Source organism: Macrobrachium rosenbergii, chromosome 17 (assembly GCF_040412425.1).
Source record: "Macrobrachium rosenbergii isolate ZJJX-2024 chromosome 17, ASM4041242v1, whole genome shotgun sequence".
Classification (NCBI taxonomy): domain Eukaryota; kingdom Metazoa; phylum Arthropoda; class Malacostraca; order Decapoda; family Palaemonidae; genus Macrobrachium; species Macrobrachium rosenbergii.
In genome coordinates, this window is record NC_089757.1 from 18,790,708 (window position 1) to 18,802,155 (window position 11,448).

General features: G+C 36.6%; 1 protein-coding gene across 1 annotated transcript in view; it reads left to right on the forward strand.

Moving 5' to 3' along the window:
- The window catches only part of LOC136847766 (uncharacterized), a 185,109-nt gene that overhangs the window by 37,772 nt on the left and 135,889 nt on the right, over nt 1–11,448 (forward strand). Inside the window, exon 3 of the mRNA XM_067119648.1 lies at nt 4,894–4,954. The gene's annotated coding sequence lies outside the window, so the exon portion shown is untranslated. The remainder of the gene's footprint in view (nt 1–4,893; nt 4,955–11,448) is intronic.

Here is an 11,448-nt window from a genome sequence, read left to right on the forward strand (position 1 = left end):
TCTCTCTCTGCTTAAGGTTTCTGATATTAACAACACTTTTTCATTGTTTTACAACTTTTTCTCTTTTGCTAACGGGGTTTGATTTAAGCAACACTCCCTCTGCTTTGGAACTTTCTCCCTTTGCTGACTGTCTCTGATTTAAGTACCACCCTTTTCATTACTAATTGTTATTCTTTACTTCTCTGGGATTGGTACACAAAAAGGACAGGCCATTGTCTGCCCAATCGGCCTCAGGATGAAACTAGACTGTACTGCATTTCCCATTTCCTAGGTCTTGTGCGTTAACCCAGATTTCCTTATGCGTCTTCATCGTAAATTTGGAGTGTTTGAGATTTCGCCATACTGTATGTCAAACTTCATGGTAGCCTGCGACTCACTTTACTGCCGTTTGAATCCCGTAAAGGGAATGTGGCTCGTGAATAATGTATTCACTGTTGCAATAATTATTTCATGAATCCCAGATGAGATGTATTCCTTTAGCCATCTTCGGATTTATTATGATCGGGAGGCAAGTTGAGACATTTGAAAATGATTTATTCAAACACCACATGTGTATTTATATGCTACTTTTGTTCTGTGAAAAACTCTGCGAATAAGTTGTATGAATTTTACGCTGTTTAATGAGTTGTTAGTCACTATGTATTAAAACTTTTACTTTATGGCATCTTATATAAAGCACTTTTAGGTGATATTTATAACAAATGATTCTGGAACTATTTGATTTTTGTACATGAATCCTACAAACCTCGATAATGAACGCCAATGAATTTAAATTCGTGAATACGCATAATTTTAGATGTTGTATGCTCCTCATGTATAGACAACAATGTGTATGAGTCTCAGATACGTAGCGTGATTAATGCTGGTTATAACAAAAGTAGATTTATATTTTCAGTGTAGCGTGGGTGTTCTTAAGGTGTGAATATTGTGCACATAAGAATCAAAGCAGAGTTATGAAATGGGAGCTGAGATATTTTTCTGATTATCCAAAGTCTCATGGAGTAGAAACAAAAGAAAAATTCTTGCGATCAAAGAGATATAAGTTGATATCTGCTCTGCTTTACAGAACCTGAATTCGACAGATATATGTACAGCAGAGTTAATAATAACTTATATCTCTTGATAGCCGTGTGGTCAAAGTCGACTGTTTATCAATGTATCTAAGCCAAAGGCCGAGTTTCGAGTCCTAGTCAGGGCAGATGCACTATCAGGTATTATTCCCTTTTGGTGTAAGTTATCCATAAGATGTAATGAATCCGATAGTAAACGATTTGTGGGATTGAATATTTTGTGATATGTCAGTAAGTAATTCTGGGTAAAATAACTATCGCATTCCCTTTCGACACCTCCAAAAATCCAATGCAGTCTGCTAATTAGCTCGGTCATAATAGGTCTAGTAATTTTATCACAACTTGGCCATCCCAGTACATACATAATATATATATATATATATATATATATATATATATATATATATATATATATATATATATATATATATAAATATACATATATATATATATATATATATACTTATATATATATATATATATATATGTATATATATAGAATATATATGTATATACATATACATATACATATGCATATACATATACATATATATATATATATATATATATATATATATATATATATATATGTGTGTGTGTGTGTGTGTGTGTGTGTGTGTGTGTGTGTGTGTGTGTGTGTGTATGTGTGCATGTCGCACAAGCCTCGAAGGAGATTTCAAGATATCTTTTTATAGAGTAAAAATCCTCATTTACGAGAGCGTTGTATCCTAAATACATGTCAAGTGTGCTGGGTTTATTGTTCTCTCTGCCTCTGGGACGCTGTACTCTTGTGTCTGGTGCCAGTTCATCCTTCGGCGACGAGTGACGCCGGGGTTTCTGTGTCAGTTGGTGGATGTCTTGTTTTGTTTATTTGTTCTTCTGGGTCTCTGCAGAGATGACGTCGCTGATAGGCGTGGACGTCTGTCTTTGTTTTCTTTTTCGTCGTGTTGTCATATACTTTTTTTCTTTGCTTTTGAAGTTTTGTGGGATCAGGGTTTTGTTTTAGTTGTTGTCCTCTGTTGAGACCTGTATTTGTGGAAAATAGTATTTAATATCATTCCGTTTATTACAAGTACTATTTTAAAAGAATGATTCTTGATACTCGGGTGTTAATCTCCAGAAGAGTTGGATGACCCAGATCTACTGGGATGAGAACTGTGAGAAGTGAGGGTGGGTTTAAGTGGAGACTGGTGGAAGGTAAACAACAATGGCGGATCTTCACATAGGCTGTTTGCGTCATGTGGTCTTTGAGTCGATTCCGATGATGATGATAACGATAATGATAAAGTACTGATCAATTATTACTAGGCCCTTAATCTATCTAAATATTAAAGATGGAAATATGTATTTCTTGAATGTTTTGTGACGCTCATGGGGTTCGACAATAAGTATATGTTTATGAGTAAGATTATTCTTATTGTATAAGCAACATGCTTATTCCATTACATAGTCAAATGCTGCTCAGTAATAGCCTTTATTCACTTAGAGACAGTAAGTACTGAATTGTTACTCTTGTCCTTAATCTCTCTAAATATTAATTATGTAAATACGCAACTCTTGTAAGTTTTATGTCGTTCAGTGGGTTCTGAAGTATACGCTTATGTGTGAATAAAATTATTATCAACGAGCTTGTTGGCGCTCTCTACCCTCCTGATCCTCTACCTACCCCGTCCGCATACAGGGCGGACAAACAGGTTTGCAGGAGGGGGTGGATGTCTCCCTACCCTCCCGTTCCCCTACCTACCCCGCCCCACCCGTGGCGGACAAACCGGTTTGCATGGGGTAGGTGCCTGTGTCATGTCTCCCCTACTGTCACCTGGGGAGACAAACAAGAGCCACTCTGTTTTTATTATTATAGAAGATTGCTTATGTACCACGCTTATTTCATTATATAGTTGAATGCTCTGAATGATAATCAGCATACCTTCAGTGAGACGCTGTAAACTTTTAACAAATAAAGTGGTTGGCAAACCTTGGTAGTGAGAAATAAACATTCAAGCCTCTTTATCGGTCTCTATAGTTTCTCTTCACCATTACCAACTTGAAGTGTATCGTCTACAAGTAATAGTCATTCTAAATCCGAACTATAAACCCCAATCATGACCATCTCTCTCAACTCACAGCTGTATGTCAGTATTTTCTGTTCTATCTGTAAATTTTTTTCGTCATTGACCTAATGAAGACAATAAAATAAAACTATAAAATTGGCAATAATTGTAACACCCACTTGGCTTGGACCCGCCTTTTCCTGAAATCATGCACTCTCACTTCTACATATTCCAACACAATCTTCGCTTTCAGCTTAAAACTTGGTTTCTTCCTTCAGATTACTTTTTACAGTAAATATTCTCAGCTGCTTTTACTTTACATCACTGCCTCTTTTATCAGGAGTTTTCTCGATGTTCATATAAGCTGCTCAAAGATTTTTGCGCTCACTCTCAATTTCCTTTCACGCCTGTTGGGTAAGTTGGTTAGCACTTTATCGACAGCCTTTTTCTTGCCGAAACCCAAGTCCTCCTGTTATTGTCTCCCTTTCTCAGTCACTTTCCAACCTTACAACTCCGCACAATAATTTTATAGTCGTGCCTGTCACTTTCATTCTTAAATAAAGGAAAGACTGCTTCTCCCATCCATTTGCTTGTAACCTTTTTATAATCCAGACTTACTGTTCACTTCCTAGCCAGCTAGGCAACTACATGTTCATTCCCGTATCGCTTATATTACCAGTTACTCTTGAGATCTTTCCATTCTTCAACATCTTAATTGTCCTCCCATACATTCTCCCTTTTACACGAACCCCTTCTAGGCATTTCAGATTTGCCTCTAATCTATCGTCCGAATTCAGCCACTCATCAAAATGCGCTTTCCATCAGCGCAGGGCTCTATTCTCTTCAGACACTATTTCTCTACTTTTGTTCTAAATTCTGTGTGGTAATTACCCGTTCTCTCATTAATGTCTCCCTCATACAAGTTCTTCTTCCTAAAGTACCTGTTAAGATCAACCTTTTTATCTTCTACTTTCACTTTTCTTCTTATCAACCTTTTTATCTTCTTCTACTTTCACTTTTCTTCTTACCTTGTACCTTTCGTGATGATTTCCAGTCTAATACCTTTGCTTCTGTTGTATTTTCTGTGTAATCAAGCAGCTCATAAAAAGATATTCCCCTGATAAAGAGCACATGGTTCCCGACTAATTGCAAGACGATTGATATCCACCGGAAGGCCTCAAGTCCACATTCCCTTTACCTTTTGGGAGATTAAAGGAATATTAATTTTCCAGAGTACCTGTAGTGAGCCATCCGTCTTCCTTATCGAGGGCCATATGGGAGTAGATAGAATGAATTACCTTATAGCTACGTTGATAATGTGAATGGTAAACTGAGAAGAAGGATCACGATCTTAATTTACGCAGGAAAAACTGTCTGTGGCATACTTATTACAAAAGGCGTTGCTTAGCATGATGTGCACAATATTACTATGGAGAGTCTGGTATACTGTGCTCACACGAACACACACACACATGTATTATGTGTGTAAAATATACACACACATATAGATATATATAAATACATATATATTTATATATATATATATATATATATATATATATATATATATATATATATATATATCATAGATACCCATGTAAATGTATGTATATATATATATATATATATATATATATATATATATATATATATATATATATATATATATATATATATATATATATATATATATATATATATATATATATAATATTTATGGGTTTTATGTACTTCAGTACTAAATGCAAGATTAAATATTTCTTCTTCCTTTTCAGGGTGCAAAGACTCATCTGCCGTCACTTGGGAAGTGAACGGACGTCTTCCCTCGCCTCTTACGTAAGTACTTCGTTCTGAAATCTTTCTAAGAACACTGTTGCCGCGCCCGACGGATTATCGTGTTGAAGCTTTTTTTTTCTATTGAGTGATGTTAGTTTACCCATTTCATGTTACCTGTCCTCTATTTGAAATCGATATGAATTTATTGCTTTTTGTTTTGTAAGAGGATACAAACACGGTTTGTATGCTTCGGTGAAAGTGTAAGTGTAGTTTTAACCTCTTTTCGCTCGGTGGAAAAAAGTTTGATATTACTATCGGTCACCAACATAGCGTTTTTGAGTTACGGCTTGTAAACAAAATCTTGTTTACGGGTCCTTACCGGAATATGTTTTTCATTTTTTAACCCTGCTGTAAAAGAGAGGGTGAGAGAGACGGTTTTGCAGTTTTTAATGCTTTTTATTTATAGCATCGAATTTAGTAAAAAGATATATTCCCCTTAAAAATTTTGACGTTTGCGTATATTGAGTAAGCATTCGCGTTACCTGTATCATACCCATCTAGTATTCATTATTTAATACCAAGTCCGTAACTGTTATCTATAATCATTTTGAAGAAACACTGGTATTTAGTAAATTGGCTCTTCTCATTAAATGAAAAACTGATAAAATACGTCTGCGATAAGTGCGTTCTTCACCCGGTCTTGAAAACTAGGAAACAGAATACTACGACATGCTTTCGTATTTTGGAAAACAAAAATGTGCTTCCTGAGAGATAAATCTTTTCCGCAGTGTCTGAACGTGCGTGGACTTTAGACATCTGTAATAGATTTTATTTTCCCAGCCGTGTTCTTTCCGTTGTTTTGTGTTACAGTAAGGTTGTAAAATCCAGGATTTCACGAAATCCCTGAAATTTTCAGGAATTTGTGAAATGACCAATTCGCTTAGGAACATTTGATCCCCGAAGGCTAGTACTAAACACGGTGAAACAGTGATTCATCTATACTGTTTCGCCGCGTTTAGTACCAGCCCTCAGAGAGGGGGGGGAGCGCGTCAAATGTATTTCGGTGTGTTTAGTATTAGCCCCTGGGGATAAAATGTCCCTAAGTGCATTTGATCACCCAGGGGCTAGGACTAAACACGGCGAAACAGTGTAGATGAATCACTGTTTCGCCGTGTTTAGTACTAGCCCTCGCGGATCAAATGTTCCTAAGCGAATTGGTCATTTCACAGATTCCTTAGGGATTTCGTGAAATCCCTGGTTTCACAATCTTACTGTACCATATATGCGGTCATTCTGTTCAGCAGAAGGTCTTATCAGAATGTCTGATCTCATAACAATAATAATAATGATAGTGATAATAACCTGCTTTATTGTTTGGACAAATTCAGAGACGCATCGCTTCTTATATTTCCACCGAGATAAATTATATAATAAACAAAAATAATCGTCGGACAAATAATAAAAACTTCGGCCTGTTTCCGTGGAATCTGACTGAACTTTGAATAACATGTTTACAAAATTCCGATAACATGTTCTAGTAGGTAAGCAGAAGTCATTTGAAGGTTCCATAGTAATATCTCCGCCTACAAAGTTTTCTCTCTCTCTCTCTCTCTCTCTCTCTCTCTCTCTCTCGCTTGTAAATGCGTTAGTGTATTGGTATGATATCTTAAGAATGGGCGAAAAGATATTGATGAAACTCGATGATTTTGCAAAGGAGATCAGTTCTTCCGTCTTAAAAGGTCAGGATTTTAGGCAGTTTGAATAGCAAATAGTCGTTTTTATTATTTTTTTAAAATCTTTGGTAACGTTTTAATTTTGATCAATCATTACAGTAGTTCTTCAGCTCTTTTCTTGGATAGTTTTTTATCATCAAACGTCAAAGGTCAAGGTCGCAGGAAAGTCTGTAGTATAATTGTCGTACATCAAAATTAATTGGATCTATTACCCGAAATATCAATTGACAGGGTCAGTCGTAAATATGGCACTTTATATCTCATCATGTCGAAGAACGTAGCGTTATTTGGCGGAGCACGCTCTCTAATGAACGTTCTCGTTATAATTATTGTTATTATTATTAGCAGTAAGAAGGTTAGCAGGTTGGTGGGATTCGATTAAGGCTGCCTTATCCAAGCATGGCCCGTTGTCCGAAGGTGGCTCGTAATTGGGGTAAGGAGTTAAAGGGAATAAGAGGTTTGGAGTGGGCCTTTGGTTTTTACCCGACCACCTGAGACAGTTAAACAGACAAAACAAAACTCATTATGATTAAGGAAGCTTCCAGACATCATGCCAGTAACTGGGTATAGTTTGTGTAAAGATTAGGCGGATTTGAGCGGTGAGAAGGAATTTGGAATGTAACAGCAGCTGCATGAAGAGTAAATTTAGGACTGAATTAAAATGCGTCGGTTGAACCTTAATGATCTCAGACATACAAACCTACACACCTGCATACCCACATTCATTATTATATGTTGAGTGTGATGTTTGAAAATGAGTATTCACAAAATAAAGACTTATATGTGTCATGGCTACCTGTGGATGAACAGGTGTATAAGGAGATTTAAAAACAAGATTCATTTCTTAGTCAAACGAAAGGTAAGGGCGACTGATAGTGTTGTTAGATTTGATCTGATTTCATTTGAGGTTCTCTGGCTTCGTGGCGCTGATGAAGGAGGCATGGCAATGGTTAAGCTAAGAATTTGTCAGTCGAAAAAGAAATTAAATGCCTGCTCGCTTGCATGCTTGCTTACTCTGGGAGAGGTGTGTTACAAGTGTTCAGCAACAATAATTTTAAATGTTTTTATTATGGCTTGGCAGGCTGGTGAACCCTCGCTCAACCCTCCTCTTTCATACGAGCTTAGAACCGTTGGAATGTATCAGTTCCGATAGCAGAGAATAAAACGAAATGAAGCACAGGTAATAAAACAAGAGACTGGAAATCCGACAGTGGAAAAGAGAAAGCCTATCCATATATTTTTTTTTCTGTGTACCATTCATCCTACGGGAGACAGACTTTCATGTTTACATTTACCGAAGCCTAACGTGGGGTTAGCCTCTCTCATTTACATTCTCTTGAGAGAGAGGGGGAAAGAGAGAGAGTGGTTATTGAATTATACTTTACTGAATGGGGCTGCAACGCCACAAAGAAAGGGTCTGATCCTATTTAAGATTAGAGAGCCCAGAAGATAGGGATGGAAGCTGCAGGATAAGTATTAACATGCTGCTCATGAGGCTGTAAGGTGGCATATTCTATTAGCTCACTGCTTTTACGGTGGAGAATTTGGAGGTGGAAAATAATTATTATTATTATTATTATTATTATTATTATTATTATTATTATTATTATTATTGCTGCTGCTGCTGTTGTTGTAATGAGCTTACATTGATATGAAGTATTTAATTATTATTATGACCTGGCTTTTATATGGAACAGGTAAAAGATAATTGACTTGCATCCTATGCTTCTACAAAATACAAATTGAGGATGAACTGGTATATTATGACGAAATTTACGATTAATATTCCAATTATAACGATTTTTAGTAAAATCTGCATTTCAGTAACTTTTAATGCTGAACCCAATTGGGAAGGCAACCTATGACGTTTATAACCCAAGTCTTAACCTTTATTGAAGCGATAAACCCATATCTTAGAAAATAATAAATCGTAAGGAATAAGGAGGACAAAAGCAGATTTGGAATTCCGAAGCTTGGCGGTCACTGGAAAGAAAACGGGAAACCAACTTTGTAATTCATGGATTTCTGACTTCCTTGAATTTTTTTAAATAAATGTGGGAAGAGGCCACCGCCTGTGAGGTATGAAATTTAGTTTCAATCTGTCAGACGGGCCCGAGATTGGTAGCAACTTACTCAGGCAAGGTGTTTTCGTCCAATATCCTGCAACTTACACTGAAATCTCCGGCTTCGAAAAGGGCAGACTCTCGTTGGAAAGCTGAACTAACTCTGAGTTGATACGACTTTTATTATGGAAAGTAATTGAGGAAATGGAAAATTCGTATTAGAACTGCGAACTGCGGTTTTATGTATAGAATTAATTCAGATTCGTTTTACGATGGTTAGTTCTCTCTCTCTCTCTCTCTCTCTCTCTCTCTCTCTCTCTCTCTCTCTCTCTCTCTCTCTCTCTCTCTCTCTCTCTATATATATATATATATATATATATATATATATATATATATATATATATATATATATATATATATATACGCACACATACATACTCATACGTACATACATACATATATGCATATGTATATATATGCCTGCCAACTAATTGCAAAGTGTTGCAAAAATTTATTTTTTCATAAACAGGTGGACCCGGAGATAAACCAAAAGAAATACTTAACATAAGAACCATTGTATTATTATGTGTTTGGAAAAGTTACCAGACTATCCAAACATGAATATAACCGATAGGGTTAGATGGAAACTTCTATATTTTTAATGTTTTAAGTAAAAATATTTTCCAAATATCTGGCTTCTTGAAACTAATGGTCGATTTTATTAATCGACATTTTAAAGAGAGAGAGAGAGAGAGAGAGAGAGAGAGAGAGAGAGAGAGAGAGAGAGAGAGAGAGAGAGAGAGAAAGAGCAAATAGCCTTGTTCTTGTAGTGTATATTTTTCATAGGGTTAATATCCCAATCTTCTAAAGTATACTTTACGCAGATTAAACTCAAGTTAGCCACTTTATCCAATTACGTCAGGTCTTGAATAATAATGTTCATAATCCTCTTACACAGTGCATCGTGCTTTGGGAGCAGGTCAAAGATCAAGGTTCTCGTAAGTACTAAAACTCACAGAGCTAATAGCTGGGCATAACACTCTCTCTCTCTCTCTCTCTCTCTCTCTCTCTCTCTCTCTCTCTCTCTCTTTCTGTTATGAATATGACGTGCCCATAGTCTGTTTTGCTCGAAATTATTATCTAATGGTGTGCGTAGGCTGGAATACCTTCCATTACGACGAGTTAGTTTGCAAAAGTCACGAAAGAGGCAATTTCCTTACATCACGCAATAGACTTAATTCACGAAATGGGCTGCATATTGCGCTAATTAGGTAACTTCTGTAAATCGTCTCACACTTAAGGTGAATGGCCCTATATTTTCTGGAACATGTTTTGCTCATTTGGCAAACTGGGCAGTTTCTCTTTTAGGCCCCAGGGTTCAATCACTTCCATTCCGTCGTTTCACATGTTTGCGGACGTGTTGAATGGAAGCTAGCAGGTGCTATGAAAATTCTTGTGAGCAATAATGGAAAGACTGGACCAAATGAGGAGAAAAATAATTTGAAACGGTGATCACGGATGAAAGTTAATATACTCGAGCAAAACGAATGAAATAAAACACTTTGTTCTCGAGTTTATTTATTAATTTGTTATAGTAACAGAACTGGGTTGTACTAAAAGTAAAAATTTATTTTATCATACATACTATTTGTGAGAACAGGAACATGAATGCCTTAAAGCACAATCGTTATTTTTTTTCCAGCCGATTGAGTTACCTGACTATCAACCCGTACCGTTATTAATCTGATGCTGAATGCAGGTTGAAAATGCCTGTCGTCATCCAAAGCAAGGCCATTACACGGGTAATCGGCACGCGTGACTGGGCGAGATCTGTGAGACCGGTAGATGCCACTGTTACCCAGTACCTCGCAGATGGAATCTTCTCCACCAGTGACGGGAATCAGGTCACCTAAAGAGAGGGGCCACTGTAGCATATATCAGTAAAATTTTTTTAATCCTTTTCTGTTTGCCTATTGCATCCATGACTGCTTTTACTCTTTTTGGGAACTTCAAGGGAGGCTTACTGACTGCTCGCTTTACCTAAGGGTGACCTAGAGGTAACTGTGATACCAGATAACCTCATTCTGTCCTTGAGCCGAATTACTGGAGAATGAAGTTAGTTGGCTGGAAAGTAAAGTCAGATGAACGTAAAGTGGTCTGACGGACTATGAATAATAGCAGTGTTATCAATCATCAGTTTGATATTGTTTTGTTGACTGGAATGAGGCCCTTAGGGGTGTTCATAAAATTAGCTGCTTTGCTAATATAACGTGATGTACGCGATTGTAATTTGAGTTTCAGGATTGTAATAAGGAATTGTATATAACATCTTATCATTTTCTCAATTTGTTTGCGGGATCAGGATTACGTTTTTCGTCGTAGTTTTCATATTTTATCGCGTTGTGGATGGCAATTCATATTTCGTTTCTAATTTGTCTTAGGGTTCGAGGTTTAGCAATGTTTCTCAGTTAAGGATAAAGGCTTTGTCGTGTTTTTTTATTTATCGCTTTTCGTTCATTTAATTAAGATGGCTTCTCATTCGAGTTCGATTTCTGTCGGAATCATTCCTCTTAGAATGCAAGATTCTCAAGTGGAAAATACATCATCCACCATTTCGGAATTAAGGAAACTGGCCGTATGGTAGAGTGCCAGAGTTCCAAAGATAATTGTCTTCATATATTTCTCTTGAGTATATTAGGTTCATAGAGGGTGCGCTATTCCAGAAAGTTGGTTAAAGCTGAAATTTAACAATTTCAGG